Source organism: Anomaloglossus baeobatrachus, chromosome 12 (assembly GCF_048569485.1).
Source record: "Anomaloglossus baeobatrachus isolate aAnoBae1 chromosome 12, aAnoBae1.hap1, whole genome shotgun sequence".
In the NCBI taxonomy this organism is placed as follows: Eukaryota; Metazoa; Chordata; class Amphibia; order Anura; family Aromobatidae; genus Anomaloglossus; species Anomaloglossus baeobatrachus.
The window spans coordinates 22,961,597-22,987,078 of record NC_134364.1 but is presented as its reverse complement, the minus strand read 5'-3'; the positions used below and the strand labels follow the sequence as shown (position 1 = coordinate 22,987,078).

Genomic DNA, 25,482 nt, shown 5'->3' with positions numbered 1-25,482 from the left:
ACGGGGCCTTTAGATTTAAAAAAATTGAAGTGGTTTAATGATAATTTATATTTCTATAGCACTAACATATTCCACAGCACTTTACAATTATTGCAAAAGTGCTATGAGCTTCATCATTTTGCTCCTTGACATGCACAGGTCTCAATTTTCATTGTTTGTCAAGTATACTTTTGACAATTTAACATTTGTATTTATTTACTGATGATTTGTGTCAGTTTTATTTGCAGACTTATTTTCACACAAGCAGAATTGGGACTTTCATCTTACATCGATAACAACTTTCATGACCCATGGAAACCAACCCAGGTATGGATATTTCCTATACTATCTGCATATGTAAATACCATAAAAGTGTTCTAGCCTTCCTCAATAGTCTGAAATCATCACAAGAGCAAGTACCAGAGGAAGCAAACATTTACCTATAACTTCAGTTGTCTACTAATTCACCTCCTCTTTCTGCACAATGACTGATATACCACCTCTATTATACAGTAGATAACACAGGAGCCACCAGTCACTATAGGTGATGTCACAGCTCACCTCTACCTCCTGTACAATGACTGATAACACTTCAATATACAGTGGATAACACAGGAGTCACCAGTCACTATAGGTCAGTCATGGCGAACCTTTTACAAGCCGAGTGCCCAAACTGTAGCCTTAAACCCATTTTTTTTCCGAAGTGCCAACCAATCCTATTATGTAATAATTGATTGTATCCTTACCTTTGCAGTCTTCTCTTCAGCAGGGGGCATCACACTCATTCGTGCTTACCACACATTGACGCTGAGCCCCTGCCCTTTCCAGTCACAGCAGTTAGATTGATCTTTCTGGAAAAAATTGCAGCATATTAGACAGAGATTTTAGCCTGGAATGCAATCAGATGTCACCCTGTAATCCACATCTACATTTCAAAGTCTAAACATCCTGAAATCCCATAAAGATGTACGAGTTGCTACCCTCCCCTTTCATTCTGTAGTTCTGTCCCCCTTCCTGGCCACTTCCTGGTAAACATGTCCCCCATCCTGATATATATTTCCTACATTCTGGTATATTTGTCCCCATCATGGCCCCATCCTGGTAAATGTACCCCATTCCTGGTAAATGTCCTCCACTCTGGTAAATGTACCCCATCCTGGTAAATGTACCCCATCCTGGTAAATGTACCCCATCCTGGCATGTTCCCCCATGCTGTTAAATGACCCCATCCTGGTAAATGTACCTCATCCAGGCATGTTCCCTTATTCTGGTAAATGTCCCCTTTCCTGGTAAATGTACCCCATCCTGATAAATGTCACCCTTCCTGCTAATTGTTCCCCATCCTGGCATTTGTCCTCATCCTGGCATGTTCATGTACCCCCATCCTGGCATATTTCCCCCCATCCTTTCATGTTTCCCCCCATCCTGGGTAAATCTATCCCCCTTCCTGGTAAATGTTCCCCATACTGGCATGTTCCCCTTCCTGCTAAATGTACCCCATCCTGACATGTTTCCTCCCATCCTTGCAGTCATGTTTCCCCCATCCTTGCAGTCATGTTTCCCCCATCCTTGCAGTCATGTTTCCCCCATCCTTGCAGTCATGTTTCCCCCATCCTTGCAGCCATGTTTCCCCCATCCTTGCAGCCATGTTTCCCCCCATCCTTGCAGCCATGTTTCCCCCCATCCTTGCAGCCATGTTTACCCCCATCCTTGCAGTCATGTTTCCCCCATCCTTGCAGTCATGTTTCCCCCCATCCTTGCAGCCATGTTTCCCCCATCCTTGCAGCTATGTTTACCCCCATCCTTGCAGCCATGTTTCCCCCATCTTTGCATGTTTCACCCATCCTTGCAGCCATGTATGCCCCATGCTCTGTTTGCCCCCGTGCTCTGTTTACTTGCCCCGCACTCTGTTTGTTTGCCCCCGTTCTCTGTTTGCTTGCCCCGTGCTCTGTTTGCTTGCCCAGTGCTCTGTTTGTTTGCCCCGTTTGTTTGCCCTGTGCTCTGTTTGCTTGCCCCGTGCTCTGTTTGTTTGCCCTGTGCTGTTTGTTTGCCCCGTGCTCTGTTTGTTTGCCCCGTGCTCTGTATGTTTACCCCGTGCTCTGTTTGTTTGCCCCATGCTCTGTTTGCCCCGTGCTCTGTTTGTTTGCCCCGTGCTCTGTTTGTTTGCCCCGTGCTCTGTTTGTTTGCCCCGTGCTCTGTATGCTTGCCCCCTGCTCTGTCTGTTTGCCCCGTGCTCTCCATGTTTCCCCCGTGCTCCCATGTTTCCCCCGTGCTCTCCATGTTTCCCCCGTGCTCTCCATGTTTCCCCCGTGCTCTCCATGTTTCCCCCGTGCTCTCCATGTTTCCCCCGTGCTCTCCATGTTTCCCCCGTGCTCCCAAGTTGACCCCGTGCTCCCATGTTTCCTCCGTGCTCCCATGTTTCCCCCGTGCTGCCATGTTTCCCCCGTGCGCTCCATGTTTCCCCCGTGCGCTCCATGTTTCCCCCGTGCGCTCCATGTTTGCCCCGTGCTGTCACTGTCCCCCACACCTTGGCACAGCCACACACAGCTTAAAAATAAAAAAAAAACCTCACCTTGCAGCACCTGCTCCATCACTGCGTCCTCAATCAGTTCAGTTCCCGCGCAGCCACAAGACGCCGGCGCCGCCTACTGATGCTCCTCCGTCTCCTAGGCAACAGGCCTGCGGCTCAGGAGAGGAGGCGTGTCAGAAGGAGGAGAGATGTCTCCTCTGCTCCAACACCACTTTGCACTGTTGGCGCGACCACACCGACAGTGCAAAGTGGCTGAATGTGGCGACAGCGCGCGTGCCAGCAAAAAGGGCTCTGCGTGCCCAGTCTGGCACGCGTGCCATAGGTTCGCCATCACTGCTATAGGTGATGTCACAGCTCACCAGCTCCTCCTGTACAATGACTTATGACACTTCTATATACAGCAGATAACACAGGAGCCACCAGTCACTATAGGCAATATCACAGCTCCCCTCTTCCTCCTCCTGTATAAGGACTGATAATACCTCTATATACAGTAGATAACACAAGATCCACAAGTCACTATAGGTGATGTCACAGCTCACCTCCTCCCTTTCTGGTACAATGACCTCTGCCCAGATTAGAGCAAGCTCAGCAAAGGTGTCTATAAAAAAAAAAAAAAAAAATAGGGCCTTAGTTAGTCTAGTGTCTATTTGAAAAAACAGGAGGTAGCAGTCTAGAATTAAGTTTAGTGACCAGTGTGAAAGATTTTATTCTTTAATATAATGGTATTATTTTAGCGTCACTTATTCCATAGCATTTTACATGTGGAAAGGGTATTCATGATAAAAACATAAAAACAAGTACAATAATCATGAAGTACAGGAGGAGAGAGGACCTGGCCCGCGAAGACTACAGTGGGGGAGGGTAGAGCTGGTTGTGCAGTGGTATAGTGGACTGAGGGTTCTTGCAGGTTGTAGGCTTGTCAGAATAAGCAGGTTATCAGGTTGCTTTTGAAGGGTTTCATGGTAAGCGAGAGTCTGATATGTTGGGGTAGAGAGTTTCAGAATATGATGGATGCACCGGAGAAAACTTGTACGCGATTGTGGTAAGAAGAGATAAGACAGGAGTAGAGAAGGAGATCTTGTTAGGATCAGAGGTTGCGTGCAGGTAAGTACCAGGAGACTAGATCACAGATGTATTTAGGAGACAGGTTGTGAATGGTTTTGTATGTCATGCATAGGGTTTTGAACTGGACTCTTTGGGTAATGAGAAGCCAGTAAAGGGATTGGCTGGGGAATAGCAGGGGGAGGGGTGCATTAGTTAGGCAGCAGATTTTCGAATAGATTTGATGGGTGCAAGAGTGTTAGAAGGAAGGTGACAGAGCAGGAGGTTGCAATAGTCGAGGAAGGAGATTATAAGGGCATGCCCTAGTGTTTTTGCAGAATTTTGGTTAAGGAATATATTGATCTGGGAAATATTTTTGAGTTGGAGTTGTCAGGAGGTGGATATGTAGTTTGAAGGAGAGCAGAGTCAAGGGTTACCCCGAGGCAGTGACTTGCAGAACTAGGGGGAGGGAGCAGCCATTGACTTTGATGGATAGGTCTATTGGGGGGGTTGAGTGAGATTGGGGAAAGATGTTGAATTTTGTTTTGTCCATGTTAAGTTTTAGAAATCAAGCTGAGAAAAAGAATGAAATAGCAGACTGAGATTGCGGGATTCTGTTTAGTATGAAGGTGATATTGGGTCCAGATAGGTAGCTCTACGTATCATCAGCATAGAGATGATACTGAAGCCTTAGGACTCTATGAGCTGTCCCAAGCCAAAGGATTAGATGGAAAAGAGGAGAGGTCCGAAAATGGAACACTGACAGATAGGGGGCGAGATGAGGAGTTAGTGTGAGAGTGGGAGTTGTTGAATATCCAATTGTTTAGGTATGAAGAGATCTAAGATAGGGCCAAGGCTGTGATGCCGAGAGAATCTGTAGTAGGATAGAATGGTCCACTGTGTCGAAGGCAGAGGATAGACTCATGAGGAGGAAGACAGAGTAGTGTCGCTTGGCTTTGGTGGATAGTAGGTCATTGGTGACTTTAGTTATGGCAGTTTCAGTTGAATGATGCAGTCAGAAGCTAGATTGTAACCGGTCAAAGCTGGAACAGTAGGTGAGGTGAGAGGACAGTTCAAGATGGATATGCTGTTCCAGTAGTTTTGAGGCGTAGGGGAGGAGTGATATGGGGTGATAGCTAGACACAAAGGATTGGTCAAGAGATGGCTTTTTGAGGATGGGTATGGTCGAGAGATGTTTAAAACATGAGGGGAAGACACTAGTTTTTAGTGGTAGGTTGAAGAGATGGGTTAGGGTTGGGATAAAGACTGGTGAGGTTGGGGATGAGATCGGATCAAGTGCACAGGTGGTGAGATGTGATCTGGACAGTAGAAAGGATAGTTTCTCTTCTGTAATGGCAGAGAAGTTGGTATTGGTGGAAGACGGTTGAGTATTTATGAGGAGGGGTTGTGGGGACTTTCTCTGATGGTGTCAATCTTCTGCTTGATAAAAGGATTGGGAGGTGGTGCCAGGGGACAGAGGAGAGAATTTAAGGTGTTGCATAGCTGTTTTGGGTTGTAAGACAGGGAGGATATGAGAGATGAGAAGTAGGTTTGTTTTGCAGCAGTGAGTGTGGACTTGAAAGTGGTGAGGGACTGTTTGTATGTGTTGAAGTGTTCATTGGAATAAGAGCTATTCCATCTGTGCTCAGCAACCCTGGAAGCCTGCCTCAGCTCTTTAGTCAGGCTGCTGTGCCAAGGTTGCCTGTTGATTGTGTGAATTTTGGTATGTGTGAGGGGGCCCACCAATTTGAGAGCTGTAGCTATTGTGGTCTTATATAAAGTGACAGCATCATCGTGTAGGGAACCTATGTCTGCAAGAGGGAGAATGGACTCACAACGTGAGTGTAAATCAAGGTGTTTGAGATTTCTGCCAGAGTGTGTAAGTGTGTGGGGTTGGGATTGTGCACTTTGGAAGGAGAGGGAAGAGAATGTAAGTAGGTTGTGGTCAGACAGGTGTAGAGGTGAGTTAGAGAGGTTAGATACGGGACAGAGGCAGATGAAGATGAGGTTCACTGTGTGGCCATCTTTGTGGGTGGCTGCGGAGGACCATTGAGCGAGGCTGAAGGAGGAAGTGAGTGTTCCCAGATGAAAACGAGATAAATTCAGCCTCAATTATCCGACCGGCGGTTACTTACTGTAATCGAGGCCCGCAGATGGGGCGGCCTTAAAGGGGAAGAAGCTTAGAGACAGCTGAGTGGGAAGTGTCAGTGGGGATGCTGAAGCCATCCATGATGATAGTGGCATGTCAGCGGAAAGAAAATGAAGTAGCCAGGTTATGAAGTGGTCAAAAAGGGGGTGGCTGTGGCAAATGACAGCCAGTTGGTAGGTAAAATTTTATCTATATACATATATATATATATATATATATATATATATATATATATATATATATATATATATATATATATATATATATATACATATATTTCACATGAAAACCTGATTTAGTCAATATAGTCAATAGGTAATTTTCTGATGACAAATTCTCTTTACAAAGTCGGGTGCTTCACCTTGGTTCAGTTGTATAGCCAAATCACTTTCAGAGGTATACAGATCTATCAATTGGCACTTTGAAAGTCGATTTATTGCCACTTTGAAAACCACAGAAAATTGTCTTATATTTCATTTTTGTAACACTTGCTAAGCAAGATTCAAAAAGTAGTCACAGTGTCCCAGCTATGTAGAATTGGTATTGTTTGTCTAAACGGTATGAATAGACACAGGTTTGCCAGTGCATCTGTAGTGCCTATTGTCCATGACTTCTGGGGCAGCCTCTGTTTGTTTTTTAAGCTTATTGACCTTCCGTCTGAAAATAAAAATACTTCCCATCCAGATTCAGGCCCCCTTCACACGCACGTGTCTCCGGTACGTGCTAGGTCCGTGCCCGCATGTACCGGAGACATGGGCACACGTAAACCCATTAAAATCAATGGGTTTATGTGCACGCACGTGTGCAGCCATTGGCCCGTGGCTCAGTGTGGAGCAGACGTGAGCCTGTGGATGCATGTCCACGGATGCATGTCCGTTTTTCTCCGGCAGCACGGGTGTCACACAGCCCGCACCCGTACCACACGGATGTAGTGTGGATGCGGTCCCGTGTGACACGCGCCGGAGAAACACACGTATCAGAGAAAAAATTAAATCTTTACTCACCTTCTTCTGCCCTCCTGTCTCTGCCGCTGCTGTCACTTGCTGCCGACCGCCGCTCATTATGCTCATTTAATATTCACTTCACTGCGGCGGCAGCAGCGGGGAGTCGGCAGGACCGGACCGAAGATCAGCACCACAGACAGCGACGCCAGGGACAGGTGAGTTGAAAGTTCTCATTCTCCGCGTGTTATCATGGATAACACACGTAGTGCCATAAACACGGCACACGGAGGGGAGAACGTACCTTTGACACGTCCGTGAAACACGTGCGTGATTTTCACGGACGTGTGAAGGGAGCCTCAGGGTAAGTGCTAATTATATTAATTAGTATTGTTTCTGCACTTGAATTTGATATGCCATCAGACACAATATCATGTCTTTATATGAATATAACTAGAGAGAGTACAACATGATTAATTCAAGTCACTAAGATAAAAAAAGTATTATAATTTTAAACAAAATTGTAGATTTCTACAAGTGTACAATCTTGATTTTAATATAAAGGAGCTTGATTAAAGTTAACTTTAAAGTTGACAAGAGAGAGCTGTTGGCTGAGCGTTGGGTTGGCAGACCGTAATCTCACCTGATTCCCGAATTCACGTGAACGCGCCTGTCTGAACAATGTGTTTTCAACAGAGAAAGCAGCTTATCTTCCTTGAAAACAAAATAATGTGATATTGAAATTCCAACTTCCTAATCCTTCTCCTCTCTGGCATCATCTGTTGTGGGTGAGTTGGGAGGTCCCCACACACCTCGGGATTAGTTGACTTTTATGTAATGTAGGCATGTGCAATGTACTGCCTGCCTGGGGCCACATTCTGCCCCTGGGCCACATACTTCCCATGGGCCAAATGCGGCACACTGAAGGATGTTGTGCTGTCCACAGAGAATCGGGAGACTTGTTCTCATCTTCCTATATTCAACTGTATTCTGTGTCTGTCAGTCATGTATACAGTTGAACACTGTGGTACCGGAATAGGCAGAACAGAGCAGCGCTCATCAGTCCTTGATGTGCAGCGGTGTGATGAAGTCATCATGCTGTGACCTCATTATTTTGTTGCTGCTGCCGGCAGCGCTTATGTAGCAAGAACACAGCTGGAAACAGTAAGCACTCCATTGAGGAGCCACAGATTAAATATCCTATGGTAGGAGGAAGGAACCTTATGGGGCAGCGGGGGAGGGGGGGGGAGTGAGGGGGAGGGTATTGTGAAGGAGTCAGAGTATGCAGAAGGGCAGTGTGGGGGGGACAGAATGGAGTGGGGCAGTGTGGGGGGATATTATGGAGAAGAGTAGTGTGGAGGGGACATTATGGAGAAGGATAGTGTGCGGGAAATATTGAGAATGGCAGTGTGGGGAATATTATGATAAATCTGTTTTTATTGAAATTTTTTCATTACATAAAGAAAGCAACAAAGAGTATGAATAAAATACTTAATAATACATTAGCCACATCCTCTTTATATTATCAACCCGATGACTGAATATGACAGTCACAACGGTTTATCTCGATATCGTATCACACAACCACATATTACTTAAGGGAAGCCTCTGGGTCGGTTTGATATTTTCCAACCTAACCTGAATCTCCTCATGGTATGGCTAACTAGACTTTAAACAACAAAGAAAAATAAGTATTCTAAGAGTTTTAAAAACAGAAGAAAAGAGGGGGGGAGAAGGACAAAGGAAAATAAGAGACCAAGAGGGATTAAACAAAGGGTTGGAGGGGAAGGTAAGGAGAGTGTGTGGGTTTGTGCTGTTACCGAAACAAGGCTTGAAAGTCCGAGGACTCCTTGAACAACACCCAGGGTTGCCAGACCTTAATAAATTTTTCGTTACTTCCCAGCACCATTGCTGAAAGTTCCTCCATGTGACCAATATGTGACAGCTCCGTCTGCCATTCTCCGATAGTGGGGGCCTCTGTGGCTCTCCAGTGCCTAGGAATGACCGCTCGGGCTGCTATCAAGCAAAATTGTAGAAGGCTCCTCTTTTGCTGCCTTACCGAGCCGGGTAGAATTGACAGAAGTGCTATTTTAATTGAGGGGGTGATGTTCTCACCAGACATTTGATTATACACTTGAAACACCTGAGACCAGAAGTTTGACAATTTCTGACATGTCCACCAAATATGAGTCAGCGTGCCTTTGTCCATTCCGCATCGCCAGCAGCATTCCAAGACTGATGGAAAGACTCTGTGTAATGTGGCAGGACACTGGTACCATCTCGCTAACAGCTTGTAACTCTTTTCCTGAGCACTACAAGCTACTGAAATTTTGTGAGAGAACAGGAAGGCCTTCCGCTTTTCCTCTTCCGAAAAACTGAGACCAAGTTCGGTTTCCCACATTCGGATATACCCAGGGTCCTCCGAACCGCGGGCCTCAATAATCAAACGATATATGAGTGAGATCGAGTGTGTGGGCGGCGAAGACTGAAAAAATAAACGTTCAAACGGCGTGGACGTAGTCGGATCTGGGGGAAGTCCCCCCCCGAGCCATGACCGCACAAAAGAGTGTAGCTGCATATACTCAAACCAGTTCAAGTGAAGGTCTGGGAATGTGGCCTGTATTTCTGCGAAAGGAGGCAGGTGTTTACCCTGTAAGATCTGCCCCAATCTGATGTCCAACCCCCTCTCCCATCCGAGAAACCTGTCTGCGTTGCATCCCGGAGGGAAGCCTGGATTATCGAACAGGGGAGCCAATGGGATGGGACTACCCGAAAGGCTGCCCTTGCATTTTATGTCCTCCCAAGCTTCCAAAGTCGCCCTGAACAGAATCCCATTTGGGTCTGTCTGTTTCTTTACCGCCTCCATGTCCTCTTTCTGAATCCATGGGAGTCCTCCAAGAGGGTTGGGGAATATTATAAAGAGGTTTAGTGTGCGTCTGATACTATGGAGAGGTTCAGTGTGGGGAGATATTTTGTGCACAGGGAGAATGGAATATATTTTTACTTATGGGCCATTATAATGTTACTTTTATTTTTAAGGGCACCGTGTCGGGATGTACTGCAGACATCTGGAGAAGAATGACGTGTAGAGTGATGTGCTTCATCATAGCATCTGCCAAAAGGCTTGGAGACACAAGAGATGGGAACTACTTCAATTAGATGTTACCTGGTAGTTAATGTTTGCAATACTTTATGGTCCACAGTCTGACGATTGCTGGTAACAACTCCCAGTATCTCATTACCATTTTTAAATGTTCGATGGACGTTGTTGTTCTCGGTCCAGCGCTTCCTCTCTTCCTTCTATCACCGTCCTCCTTCCCTGTTCCGTGTGGATGACGCGTTCTACACAGAGGCTGACATTGCACTCCTGTGCACGCACACTTTGATTTACCCTGCAGAGAGCAGAATAAAGTACTGTAAAGCGCAGGCATATGGAAAGGTCAAAGACAACCTGCGCATGCACACTACAATACTCTGATCTGCCCTCAGCAGGGCTGAGAGAAGTACTGGAGCACAATGGACATATGATGCGTCCTTTACATGGAGCAGGAAAGGAGGACGGTGATGGAAGGAGAGAGGAGGCGCCAGACCGAGAACAGCAACGCCCATCGGACCTGTCCGCCCTGCAGGGGAGTATAATAGAAGATGTGTTTTACATTCTACAGATTGGCCTGGGCTCTTATATACAGTATTCTAGAATTCTGTATATAAGAGGTTACTGGTGGTCGCCGCAGTTTATAGGGGTAAAATCTGGTGACAGGCTCCCTTTAAGGACATGTGACGCCCTGGCAAAACCAGGTAGTCACAAATAGCATAACACCTTCCCTCATTAGGAAACACTCAGCCAACCATTAAACCCTAGTCACCCCCCTTAGGGAAAGATAGACACACCAGTGGGCGTGACCAGGTAGTTGGGACACGCCCACCCAGGGGTCCAGACAGCCCGTGGGTGGAAAAGTAAGGGAGATCAGTCTTGGAGTTCAAGGACAGAGGAGTGTGGAGTGGAGGTCAGGCCTGTGTCTCAGGCCTGAAGTTGACTGACAGGTGCCAGGGTAGGAGCCCTGGTGCCTTGGCTAGGAGGCAGACGGTGGTCTCCGTCAGCAGGAGACGGGAAGACGGCTCGGTGGAACCGAGGTGGACTGGGCCAGGGTTGTAGCCCCCTGGTACCGACACGGGGAACCGACGCGGAAACCGTAGCACAAAGGGGGGTACTCGGACCCTGAAGCCAGGAGCCAGAAACAAGTAAAACTGGTTAATTAACTGATTGAGGCCAGGACTAGAGGTCCTGTCCCACCCAAAGTCCCTCATAGAAAACAACAGTTCACCGATTAGGGATAAGAGGTCACCACCAGGGCCCATAGATCCCACGGGCCAGCGTCTGCGGGCACAGCTCCTTAGGCCACATCCAGCCGGGAGTGGACTCCTACGTTTCAAACTGGGAAGTCTTTTCTACTTAAACAGTGCAGGAAAAGGATAGAGACCACCAGCCGGGTGGGGGATCCCGAACGCAACCGGCCATGGCACCGGCCACCACCACCTTGGTTTATCAGAGACTTGTGTGTTTTACTGAAAGTGAGTACACCAACACCCCCTGCGGTCGTCATTCCCCCTGCACCAGAGCCATTGGGTCCCGGGGCCACCATCCCTGCCCATGGAGGGGTTAACATCTTGCTGCACAACATCTCCCCTGGGTGCCCCATAACAGCAGCGGTGGTGTCCCACCTCACCACACACCGTGGGTGGCGTCATGAACCCATTACGGCCTAGCCCGTACATCTACGTCCCCCATTTTATTCGGCGTGTCCGCGAGACCCCCGGGTCCAGAGACCCATGAGCCACCACCCCTGAAGATCCGGATCCGAGCAGCGGCGGCTGCTGGCACGGGGGCAGCACAGACATACTGGGAGTTGCAGGTGCTGTAGTTTGTACTGACCATGATCATGTAGCGTCCAATCTGTGACCCTCTAGTTGGTGCAAAAATATATACAGTAGTTCCCTGAAGAGACGCTGGTAAAAGGCCATTGGTTTGAGAAGCTTTAGAAAGGACAAGCAACATGAAGCCATGTTCCCACACGGGGACACGTTGCATTTTTTCCACAACAGTTTTCTGTATATGTCTGTACCAAAATACGCAATATCAAATCTGCTTTGATTATTGCATACTTTCTGGGGGTGGTGTGTGTAGTTTTACATTGACGATTTCAAGCAGACTTTTTCATGAGTTTTTTTGTAGTACAAAAAAGCTTTGACTCTGCAATTAAAAACAGTGTTTTTTTACTTGTGCTTTTTCAGGAATGAAAACACCAAAAAATGCACAGTTCAATAACACAGCACAACAAATAAACACTTTTTGTCTGCTACTTGGCAAAAACCATGTGCGCTATACTAAATCGAATGCGCTGAATCCAAATCTGAAGTTAGTTTTTTTGTAGCACGTCAGGATATTAAGTTATTCCAATTTTTGTGAACAATAAAATAAGCAATTAATAAAGATACAGAATTGTTATGTCCCACAGTTTCACAACATGTATTATCATTTTTATTGAAAAAGAAGTATAGGTAAATAAACCAAAAAACTTAAAAATCACTTATAGTAGCTTAAGAAATCGCCTTGAACTCAGCAGAGTACTTTTAAAAGTGCTTCAGGCACTTGCTTTTGCGCTTGTGAGTGGTCCTAGTGGCCCGTTGCAAAAACCAGCAGTAATCGCCCATCATGTTGGGGTTAAAGCGACCTGGGTATCTTTTTTCCATAGTAGAAATGTCCTGGTGGAATCTCTCACCATGTTCGTCACTGACATTACCCATATTTGGAGGAAAGAAGTCAAGATGTGAATGTAGGAAATGCATTTTCAATGACATTCGGGCACCATGCATTTCGTATGCTTGAAGCATATTGTCTATTAGTTCAGCATAGTTTTCTGCTCTTTCGTTTCCAAGGAAGTTTTGAACTACTAATATAAATGCATCCCATGCAGTTAGTTCAAGTGGGGTGAGTTCTTTCTTGAAGATTTCATCATGGATTAGTTGGTGGATTTCAGGACCAATAAAGATTCCTGCTTTGAGTTTGGCCTCAGTTTTCAATGCACTAAACTTTTCCTTCAGATACTTAAATCCATTCCCTTGACGATCCATTGCTACTACAACATTTTTCATTAGTCCTAGTTTAATGTGAAGAGGTGGAAGATAAACTTTAAGTGGATCGACAAGTGATTCGTGTTGAACATTGTGCTTACCAATCTTATGTTCATCTCTATTGGGCCACCGTTTAATTTTATAATGGTTGTTGTCATCTCGACTGTTCCATAGGCACAGAAAGCACATATGCTTAGTGTAACCTAACTGCAAACCAAGGACTAGTGCAACAACTTTGAGGTCAGCACAAATGTTCCATTGATGTTCTGAATATTTAATCAATTTCAGAATGATCTGCATAGAAGCATAGGTCTCTTTCATTCCAACCGCATGTGCAATGGGGACAGATGGCTTTTCATTGCCATTGTGCAACAGAACAGCTTTCAAGCTTGCTTTACTAGAGTCTATGAACAGTCTCCATTGATCTGGAAAATGTCTACAACCCAACTCTAGCATAAGCCCATTCACATCAGTACAGAAGCAGACACCATTTTGCCTGAATAGGCGTATGGCCTTTTCTAAGTATAACTCAAAATCTGGACGTGCTGTGCAAATTCTGAGTTCATATTTGGAATCAGCATGTTCAAATTAGTAAAGAACACATGTTTTACCCTCAGTAGCAAAAACATTGTTGTGCTGTGTAATGTTTCTAAATGCACAGTGGTTATGAGTTTTTATAAAATCGCATCCACTTTGCTAGGACAGTTAAAAGAGGATGTTGTGGGGCTCTCAGATGTGTGCATGGAGAGGGGCTCTCGGATCCGTGCCTGTGGAGGGGCTTTCGGATCCGTGCCTGTGGAGGGGCTTTCGGATCTGTGCCTGGGGAAGGGCTCTTGGATTAATGCCTGGAGAGGGGCTTTCGGACCCGTACCTGAAATATAGGTCAGGTAAAGAGAAAACCGGTTTAAATGCCGCGCTAAAAACCACTGATGTTGTAGATGAAAAAGATTTCCTTTATTTCATAATTCTACGCGTTTCAGAGACATCTCCGTCTCCTTCCTCAGGAAAATAAATCATATTACAAAAAAGGGGCAACAGAGCCTATATAAAGGAAGACCAGTAGCCACATATGCATTTGAAAAGTGAACAGCCCATATGACTCAGAGCCGATGACTCAGCGCCGCATGGAGAAGAGAAAAAAAGAAAAAAAAAAAAAAAAGGGGAAAGCACACATTAAATCAGCACAAATGAACCGAAGGAATTATCGTGAAATAACATGAACATCTCAAGGAGAAAATTAGTGGATCAGTGAAGGATCAATAAAAAACATAAAAATAATAATTATTGCGTGTTATTTAATAAAAGAGTATAAAAAGAAAAAAGTGGGGACGAGGGTAAAAGAAAAGCAGATGGTGTGCAAACCCAGAAAGTGTAGGTGATAGCACGGAGGCCAAACCTCTACACTAAACAGGAATATGGTTACTGTGGATTTGTACTTGGGGAAAGTGAACATAAATAATATGTGGAACAGGCACAAGGTGGTGGAATTAAAATACATAGAAAGTGCATATTTGCTAAAATAAATCTCTCTTATGTGTCTTTTGAATATATAAAAACGGCATATTTACATGTGAGAGGGACAGGAAGAGAAAAAAAAAAAAAAAAAAAAAAATTTTTATTATTAAACTTGAGTTGCAAGAAAAAATTATATACATATATATACATATATACACACTTATATATATATATATATATATATATACATACATACATACACACAAAAAAATATTAGTGGTGTATAGGGAATCGCTAGATTAAAAGTAATTGATATTTAAGGGCAAAGAATCCACTCCACTATGGAGCGGTTCTATAGAAAGGGAAAATTGTTAAAGCGTATGCGTGGGGAAGGTGACAAGAGTTTAATAGACTGAAAGGTAATGAAAAATCATAACCGTGGGAAAAAAAGACAACAATTTTCCCTTTCTATAGAACCGCTCCATAGTGGAGTGGATTCTTTGCCCTTAAATATCAATTACTTTTAATCTAGCGATTCCCTATACACCACTAATATTTTTTTGTGTGTATGTATGTATGTATATATATATATATATATATATATATATAAGTGTGTATATATGTATATATATGTATATAATTTTTTCTTGCAACTCAAGTTTAATAATAAAAAAGTTTTTTTTTTTTTTTTTTTTTTTCTCTTCCTGTCCCTCTCACATGTAAATATGCCGTTTTTATATATTCAAAAGACACATAAGAGAGATTTATTTTAGCAAATATGCACTTTCTATGTATTTTAATTCCACCACCTTGTGCCTGTTCCACATATTATTTATGTTCACTTTCCCCAAGTACAAATCCACAGTAACCATATTCCTGTTTAGTGTAGAGGTTTGGCCTCCGTGCTATCACCTACACTTTCTGGGTTTGCACACCATCTGCTTTTCTTTTACCCTCGTCCCCACTTTTTTCTTTTTATACTCTTTTATTAAATAACACGCAATAATTATTATTTTTATGTTTTTTATTGATCCTTCACTGATCCACTAATTTTCTCCTTGAGATGTTCATGTTATTTCACGATAATTCCTTCGGTTCATTTGTGCTGATTTAATGTGTGCTTTCCCCTTTTTTTTTTTTTTTTCTTTTTTTTTTTTTTTTTCTCTTCTCCATGCGGCGCTGAGTCATCGGCTCTGAGTCATATGGGCTGTTCACTTTTCAAATGCATATGTGGCTACTGGTCTTCCTTTATATAGGCTCTGTTGCCCCTTTTTTGTAATATGATTTATTTTCCTGAGGAAGGAGACGGAGATGTCTCTGAAACGCGTAGAATTATGAAATAAAGGAAATCTTTTTCATCTACAACATCAGTGGTTTTTAGCGCGGCATTTAAACCGGTTTTCTCTTTACCTGACCTATATTTTATATACTGCATTCCGGGGCCGCTGCTAAACCACAAAAAGGCACTCACATGCGATCATAAGGAGTTGTGACTTGCACAACCCTACCAGGTGAGTGTACCTCTTTCTGTCTCTCTACCCTCATACCGGGTAAGACCCTATTGCGCTTTTTCCCCCTACAGCTCTACAAGGACCCGTACCTGGAGAGGGGTTCTCGGACCTGTACCTGGGGAGGAGCTCTCGGACGTGTGCCTGGGGAGGGGCTCTAGGACCCGTGCTTGAGTAGAGCTCTGGGACCCGTGCCTGGGGAGGGGCTCAAACTCGTGCCTTGGTAGAGCTCTCGGACCCATGCCACCGCCTTTGAGTTGCTGAACAGACCAATGTGAAGGTGCGTGCCGGAACTCAGAAAGAAAGAAAGTGCTATATTTTCAACATAATAGACATATTTAAAGGACTTGTGCTATGGGGCCCTGTGATTTCTACACCCTTGCCTGTAGGGTTTTAGAAAATATATAAAAGCTGCGTTCTTGTGAGCAGGTGCACTTTAATAAGAATGAGGCAAATGTCTTTTGATTGAAACTAGCAAATACACTTGGCCATAAGACAAGGCGCACAGGGGAGGGATGTGCAAACACAGGTGTGTAGTTTTCCTAAGATTTCAATTAGTTTAGGACTATTCATGCTTAAAATCTGTTTTTAGTTAAAAGTCAGGAGTGTCGTGTCGGAGTCAGCCCGGATTCCTGTGCTTTATGTACAGCTGCGGTGCTGCTTTTCCGGAGTATATTTTTGTTTTGTGGTATTGCTTTTCATTACACAAAAACAGTGAGGACACTAAAAGAAATGTGTTCTGTGCGGTATATCTACACATGCAAATAAGAATTTCCTGTAATCCGAAAGCCTTTACCCCTTCACTGTACAGAGGAAACGTAGGCAAAGGCACTAAAGCCCCAAAGCATTTGTGTTTTTGTATGAATAGGTTAAATGTTGGCTCTTGTTAACATCCCCCATAGGATCATAATTAGTTTCTGTGTTTGCTTTTAGATTCATGCATTGTAAAACATTGTACACAGCGATGACACAAAGATCATTTTATTTTAACAGAGGAATTGCTGACAAGTTTGGATTTGCCGCTTGTATGCCCTTCTGGGATGGAGACTGAGTGACATTTTTGAAAATACGTAAGCTCCTGTGGAGGTGGAGATTTTGGATCATGGACATCAACTGAGCCAAGAGACAGGTGGGAGAATGCACAGATTTCTTTTTTACATTATAAGAAGCTTTCCCTTTGCTGAGGATTAGTTAGGGATACCATATGAACCCTAGAAGAGCAGAGCAGGTGGTAATCTCCACCACTGATAGTATCGTAGTTATGTGCTCCGATAATATATTCTACTTTCATTGTATCATCTATGATTGATTAATGTCAATCTTCCCTGCTGATTCTTTAACCATGTCAAAGGAGAATATTGTTCACACTGCAATCTGCATTTTCCTCCTTAGCTTTAGGAATCTGATTTTTAGGCCGGATTCACACTTGCGCGAGTCTCGCATCGTATCACCCGGCACGGCCGCACACTCTCCAGACATGAGCGTCTCAGCTAAATGTATTTCTATGCAGCTGACCCGCTCCTGTCCGGAGAGTGTGCGGCCGTGCCGGGTGATGCGATGCGAGACTCAGGCGAGTCTCTCAAGTGTGACTCCAGCCTTAGGGACCATTGATGATTCCAAAATTAGGATTGTTGGAGAGGGCCAGTGAAGAAATGCGTGTACCTACATGATCACCCCAGGATAAAAAGTCACAAGTCATTCTCTGAGTCAGAAAATTTCCCGGCAATCTGAGTATAATCACTCGTATGGGAGGGATAAAAATGGCTGAACACTCTTATTTGGTGGTTCACTAAAAAAAAATTCCAATTACTTTCAACATTTTACTTTTTTTTTCTACACATTGTTCTCTTTGGTATGTATGAGATTGTGGTAGGATGATTTTTTTTTTTTTACTTTATACCAAACCTACCTAGAAAAAAAGCCTGAAGGGTTCATATTCTGTAAAGTGTCAGCTGTTCTGCCAAGCCACGTATATGAGCCCTGCAATGGCTTACAATACAGTATATATAACACTGTACTTACAGAAGATGCTCCCTGAGGCCTTACAACAAACTATGTGTAATTTACCCTGGCTGTTTAACCCCCTCAGTCCCGATGTCTATAACAAACATGTTACTACAAAGTTCAAATTTTGCACCAGGAGCCTTCAGCCGATCCACGTGATCTCCTTAATTGGCTGAATTCTTGCTTCCAGCCCATAAATATTGATCTGGACAATGTCTGTAACATCTTTTTACGCCTTGCCTCTGGGGCCAGCAGTACAAATAAAAAAACATAGAGGTCTCACAAGTCTCTGGTTATGTACATGGATTCCAGTCATTAGTCTCTCATTTTTTTCCCTGCTCTTGTCAGTAATTACAAGGCTAAAGCCGCTCAATTATTGGTTCGAAGTGTGTGAAGTGTACGCCTCCTGTCAGTATGAGTCACCCGTGGCTCAGTGATGTCACCACAGCATACCATGACCATGTATGTGCACAGGGACATGTGCAGGATGCCTTCTGCAGGCTCAGGCAGGTCTACCTATAGGTGACACTGCGGGTTGAATAGTGCCCAGTTGCTCCCCCCAAAAATGTGGGGTTTCCAAGAAATTATTATAGCTTCATCTCAATATCAAAGTATATATACAGCACACATGATAAAACTTTGTGAACCTGGGAACAAATGAGGTGAAATCATGTGCCAAACTCTCAGGGAGCAGACGTGTGCTTGTTTTGGTGTATGTTGACTATTTTATTCAGGTGGCATCCAATAAAAAACAATAAAACACAATCTGCATGGTATACAATAAATATTAATATATACATCAGAGGTGTACAGCAGGAATTGTTACATCCACACCTATACTGTAGAAGTGTATATGCCCCTATAAGGTTGCCATACATCTCCAGCTACTCTTTCCTGACTCTCCCATACACTTTGTTTCCCGCCTAAGATCTTAAAGTGGGTAGAGGAGAAAGCTGCTGCCTCATAGCGACTTGTCTGCAAAAAGAACCAGAGGATTGAGCTTCCTTCTCCCCACGGTTTGAGTCGGGTGGTCTCAATAAATTGTCGTCCGCTCTCAATGTAAATGAGGAGTTCTGCCAGCTTTAATACATATGGGGGACCTTTGCTCTTGTTACATTTGACATCGCACTATAATCCTGACAATACACAACCAAACTTTCTACAGCGTTTAAAGAAATATATTTAATCACCATACCAGCTACCATCTTTCTACTATTAATGCCTGAATTTTGATTTAAAAAAAGCTGAAGAAAAACTAGACTGTAAACTCTAATCACCCCACTACACCAATCCATGGAGCTGTCCAGTACCTACGATCCTCTTACAGGTAATAGTAATTCCATTTACTACACTTCTACTGAGACTATAGGGTTGTAAATTCTTTACCACAAACTCAGTGTGTGGGGGAATTTGTCATCACAAACTGAACTATTATTGAAATAGGGTTTTGTATGACATGCATATTTTTTTTCCTCATAAATGATCCCCTTTCCACAGATAGATGTAATCGCATACAGATTATTATACAGTGTGTCCACCCATATCCTATCCACCCATATCCTGTCCACTGCCATTAACTTGAGAACGGCGGCAGCTATAGGCATAGAAGTGGTGTCTAGGTATAGTAAAGTAGCCATGCACTACGCAATGAAACCACCTATTGCGCCACCTGGTGGAAAACAACGGAGTTAGCATTTTTATCTTGAAAACGGAACGAGATAGAGAAAAAAAGTGAATTACAAAGTTGTAGGGCATCATCAATTCAATACGAATCGACACCTTGCAACAGGAGATCTGACAATGCCTTCCATATCTGCCATACTCCTCTGCCATCATCCGCTCCCACCGTTCAGAATAAAGTAAACATGTCAATTACACTACACAGTGATCTCTGTAAAAAAAATAAAAAAAAATAAAATAAAAATTAGAAACAATTCCAGATTTAATGTTTGTTTTGTTCATGTCTACTACACAAAAAAAATAATTAAAAAGTTCGATGTACTTAATAAATAGTTCCAGTAAAAACTATAGCTTGTCCCACAAAAAAAGCAAACCATCATACACCTCTATCTGCGGTAAAATAAAAACATTATGGATAATTATGTTTTTTCTCCCACAAAATTTAGTATTAGCATGATGTTATCAAACCATAGAAAAAGAAAAACATGGTGGGGGTTTCTTTCCAATAATAAAAAAAAATTAGTTTCTTTTTTCCTCCCAAAGAGATCAAAATCGCACCTACCACACAATGGCACCAATGAAATCTACAGCTCATCACATAAAAAATAAGCTCTCATATAGCTATGCTCATAGAAAAAAAAAGGGAAACTTACCGTAAGTCTCTGAGAATGTGAAGGCCCCAAAACAATTTTATTGTTTTGTTTTTTAAAGATTAATAACTACAAAAGTAATACAATTATTAATAGAACTATATACATTTGGCATTGCCATATTCGCACTGATGCACACAATAATGTTAACCCCCCCTTCGCAACCTTTCATATTAGTTTATGCCATGATAAAATAGGGGTTCATGACCTATGATGTAAACTTACGGTATATCATGGCGGTCATGCTGACACAGGAGCTGTGCATGCGCAAACGCCGCCGGGAGCTCGGCATAAGTTATAGCTGAGCTCCGTCTGTCACAGCCAGGAATGGTGTCCGCTCCGCCCTTGGCTATTTAACCCCCCCCCTAAATGTTGCAATCAATAGAGATTGCAGAATTTAGGGAGCTGGGAGAAGGAGTGCGCTTTCTCTTCCACCTGACTGGGACTTCAACGACGTGATCATGGAGGCCTGATTATTGTCATGGTCAAATGACAACCTCCAGGTCAGCCAGCTACAACAAGCCTGTTAGACCATGCCAGGAGTATGGTCTAAGCAGTGACTGTCAGTGTAAAACCGACAGGTATAATGTATTCCCATGCTTGTGCATGACAATATGTTATACCAGTGAGCAGAATAATAAAGGTTAATGTCCTATCCTTGGACTAAGTAAAAGAAAAAATGTGAAAAAAATATATAAAAAAAATTATAAAAAAAATACCAATAAATATGTATAAACAAAAATAAACAAAAAAAGTACACATTTGGAATCACTGCATCTGGAACAACCCGATCTACGGTATAAAACTATCACAATTGGTTAAACCCTTCAGTGAACACCATTAAAAAAATAAATAATAATAATAATGATAATAATAAAAAATATAGCAAAAACTAGCAAAAACTAGATCTTTTCATCATGCAGCTGACAAAAAAGTGGAATAAAACGCAATAAAAAAGTCATATGTAAATAAAAATAGTATTACTGAAATCGTTATATTGTCCCGAAAAAAAAAAACAAGCCACCATACAGATCTGTCAGAAAAAAATTAAAAAGCTATAGCTCTCAGAATACAGCAAGGTAAAACCATTTTTTTTTTCTATAAAATTGTTCTTTTTGTGTAAAAGTGGCAAAACATTAAAAAAACAACAGAAATGTGGTATCACATCAGGGGGTTTGCAAACATGACATGATATCTGCAGAATTCAAATAGCACTCCTACTGTTCTGTGCGCCCAAACAGTAGTTTTCCACCATATATGGGGTAACCCTGTACTCGGAAGAAATTGCACAACAAAGCCATATTTTTGTGGGAAACAGAAAAGTTTTCATCTTTTCCTTACACATTGCTTTAATTCTTGTGAAGCACATAAAGGGTTAATAAATGACTTGAATGTGGTTTTGAGCAATTTGAGGGGTATAGTTTTCAGAATTGTGTCAATTTTGGTATTTTCTGTCACATAGGCCTGTCAAAGTTACTTCAAATGTGATGATGTATCTAAAAAAAACTTGATTTTGTTGGAATTTTAACCCTTCTAACTTCCTAACAAATAAAAAATGGAATGAAAGAAGGTAAAAAGGCACTCACCGGTGAAGCTGTACAAAAATTATTGGAACGCGGGTTACGGATCAGGGCATTAGGGGAGGGAAAAACACACAAACATGCCAGACAACGGCGGCCGTTTCGCGCGCTTTCGGGGTGCTTCCACGGGTCCACAGTAAAATTCATCATTTCCTGTTCATTTAAACAGCTAGATCCAGCTGGTGACGTCACAAATAAAACAATGTTAAAAACAAAGACAAAGGACATACAACAAGCAGAAAAACAGATGTTAATCACAGAAACACAATAAGATCGTTTTTATCGTTGAAGCCAAGTGGGCCCATAGCATTAAACTTTATAATATACTGAGATTCTTTTCTCAACAACCGTTTATGGGTGTCACCACCCTCAGCTCCACTTTCTCCAACCCTGCAAATTTCAACACATCTTGATCTGAATCGTAATCCTCCCTTATATGATTAATCATCCTCGTGGCACCTATACCCTATACACCTATACCAGCTTCACCGGTGAGTGCCTTTTTACCTTCTTTCATTGCATTCTGCATTTTTTTGGGGTTTTTTTTGCTTAAAAAGAGCACCATGGTGACTATTTTGAAAAAAAATAATTTTTTTTTGCCTGGCGGCTGAAGATATTAACCATCTGCGAACTGTGGCATTCGAGGCCTTGTTATTGGTGATGGTTTGACGGAGCCTCCAGTGATACTGCCTGAACAGTGCCCAACGTTTTTTCATCTTTGAACCTATTAACAAATAAAAAATAATGTTTCAAAAATGATGCTGATGTAAATAAAGTAGACATATTGTAAATCTTAATTATTAATTATTTTTTTGTGGTAACACTATTTAGTTTAAGTGCATAAAAATGTGAAAGTTTGAAAATTGCTACATTTTCACTTTTTTTCCCCTCACAATTTTTATATGTTCATAAAACCCCCCGCAAATCATATCAACCAAAATTTACCACTAACATGAAGTACAATGTGTCATGAAAAAAAAACAATTTAAAAATGACTGGGAAATATTGAAGCGTTCCAGAGTGACGCTGTTCAGAATTGTAAGATTTGACCTGGTCAGTATGGTGAAAACATGCTGGGCGGTGATGGGGTTAATACTTTTTTGTGTAGCACAACAAGTAGCATAGGATTGAAAATACAAGAAAAGCGGTGACAGAATTTTTGATTTCTTTATATTTTGTACCATTAAAAGTAAAAAAATGTAAATAAGTTATGTGTACCCAAAAACGATGCCACTGACATATACGATACATAAAAAAAGAAAATTTTGCCTCATACTTCATATTGTTTCAGGAAGAGTTTTCGGCAGAGGCAGGATAACAATGATGGGTAAAACCCCTATACACAAGTGATAACACAGGATCCACCACTCACAGTTGGCAATGTCACAACTGAACCTGATCTACCGTTACACACGCTCATTAAATGCTTCCATACAAAAGATAGGGTCAGATTCTGTTCAGTGCTGCTAATGTATGTGCACATTTCCTGAATAATTAGAAAGCTGGAGTCCTAACAGCTCCAGTGGCCAGTGTAAAAACTGTACATTTTTTAGTTTTTAAAACAGATTATGAAATGGAAAAAATAAAATAAAATTTATAAAACAGGATAACACTGATTCAAACAGTAGGTAATTTTCTGATGACACATTCTCCTTAAAGTACAGCTCAAAAATTGTCCTAATAGTTGGGGTCCTCGGTTCAAATCCCACAAAGGACAATATTTGCAAGGAGTTTATGTACTCCTTGTGTTTGTGTAGGTTTCCTTCAGGTTCTCTGGTTTCCTCCCACACTACAAACACATACTGATAGGGAATGTAGATTGTGAGTCTCAATGGGGACAGTGATGATCACATCTGTAAAGCGATGTGAAATTAATAGCGCTATATAAGTGAATAAAATAAATAGATAAATAGTAGATAGCATAGGTACCTTCATATAGCATCAGCTTTCCTTCTCTTTCCTGCTGGCACTGGCTGGTTTGCAGAATGCCAACATCGCCGGTTTCACATCAGCGGTATTTTGCTGGAAAGCCGGATCCGGCACAAATGCATTTCAGTCCCATTCATTTCCTATGGAATCGCGGTCACATGTGGTCACATGCGGTCCCACTGCAACTGCATTTGTACCGGATCCGACACTGTGGCAAAATACCGCTGATGTGAGCGCGGCCTAAGGGTAGGAAATATTATAACCTGGCATATTGTTATTTTTTGGATGCCAAGAAGCTTTACCTATTACCCCTGAATTAGATCTATGAGATGAGGTTATATGCATATTTCTTTATGTATCCTTTGTGATATAATGTAGTACACAATTTCCCTGGGAGCTTGGGAAGCTATCTGTATATAGTTATCTCAAATCCAGTGGCATCTCTGGGTATTATTCACCCTAAGCAGCATGTGATGATGGGAGCTGCCATTTTGGTGATTGAACCAAGGGTTCATCATAATCCACAAGAATTTATGACTTTACTGTTGCCTCCAGCCATTCTCTGTGATTGTATTTAAGTTATACAATCACCCAGACTCTTTCAGCATCTAATTACCTAATGGGATATCCGGTGATGAGAAAGGGAGAGTCCAGGAGAATGGGAAGTTGGCAAAGGTAGGTGAGTATAAGGTCAAGAGAATGTCCATCATTGAGAGGGTGGTGATGACACAGGAATACTGACAACCGGAGCTTCAAAGCACTGAGATGAGTGAAGGGTTAGGCAGGCATGGCTTCTTAAGTGCTTATGGCTAAACTCTTAACAGTCTCCAAAGAAAAGTCTATCATGTGGAATAGAAGGCGACTTAGGGGGTCTTAGGTATAAAGGAGCACTAAACGTAAAGATGGCAGAGTTATACTATGAGCTGTTCACATCACATATCTGTAGAAGATGCTGTAGAAAAGTAAGATAGTAGGGATCAATGATCTCAATGAAGAACCCTCAGTTTTTTCCCAGCCTACATGTCAGATTACAGACAATCTATATATATAATTGCCTTATTCTGTCTGTCTGTCTGTCTGTCTTGCTCCAAAATTGTGTCCTTACGGTGACACAAAGCTGATTGGCCGCTTGTCTCGCCATGGCCCTGCCCCCCGCACGGATTGGCCGCTCGCCTCGGCTCCGCCCCCCCACAGATTGGTCGCTCGCCTCGGCCTGGCCCCGCCCTCCGCATGGATTGGCCACTCGCCCCGGCCCTCCGCACGCATCGCCAGTCATAACCTTGCGCTGCTGGGATCATGACGCTGGTAACCATTATACACATCGGGTAACTAAGGTCCCTTAGTTACCCGATGTGTATCATAGTTACCAGTGTACACCGGCTCTGTCACGATCCCAGCAGCGCCAGACATAACCTTGCGCTGCTGGGATCTTGACGGAGCCGGTGAACGCTGGTAAACATTATACACATCGGGTAACTAAGGTCCCTTAGTTACCCGATGTGTATCATAGTTACCAGCGTACACCGGCTCCGTCACGATCCCAGCAGCGCCAGACATAACCTTGCGATGCTGGGATCTTCACGGAGCCGGTGAACGCTGGTAACCATTATACACATAGGGTAACTAAGGTCCCTTAGTTACCCGATGTGTATCATAGTTACCAGCGTACACCGGCTCCCGGTACACATGTGCAGGGAGCCGGCATTATACTCCTCTCCCCCCAGGACTACTCCTCCTACTATAGTCCTCCTATTATACTCCTCTCTGAGTATAATAGGAGAACTATTATAGCATGGGGGATGGAGCACGATGGGGTGCGCAGCATGGGGGATGTAGCACGATGGGGGGTGCGCAGCATGGGGGATGTAGCACGATGGGGGGTGCGCAGCATGGGGGATGTA

General features: G+C 43.0%; 1 long non-coding RNA gene across 2 annotated transcripts in view; it reads right to left on the bottom strand.

The window, feature by feature from the left end:
• The window catches only part of LOC142257937 (uncharacterized), a 901,785-nt gene that overhangs the window by 114,435 nt on the left and 761,868 nt on the right, over positions 1 to 25,482 (bottom strand). Inside the window, exon 6 of one of the 2 annotated variants that reach the window (XR_012727683.1) lies at positions 22,009 to 22,376. The exons of the other annotated variant lie outside the window; for it this stretch is intronic. This is a non-coding gene — a long non-coding RNA (uncharacterized LOC142257937). Of the gene's footprint in view, positions 1 to 22,008; positions 22,377 to 25,482 lie in introns of those variants that run through there. 2 annotated transcript variants of the gene reach the window in all.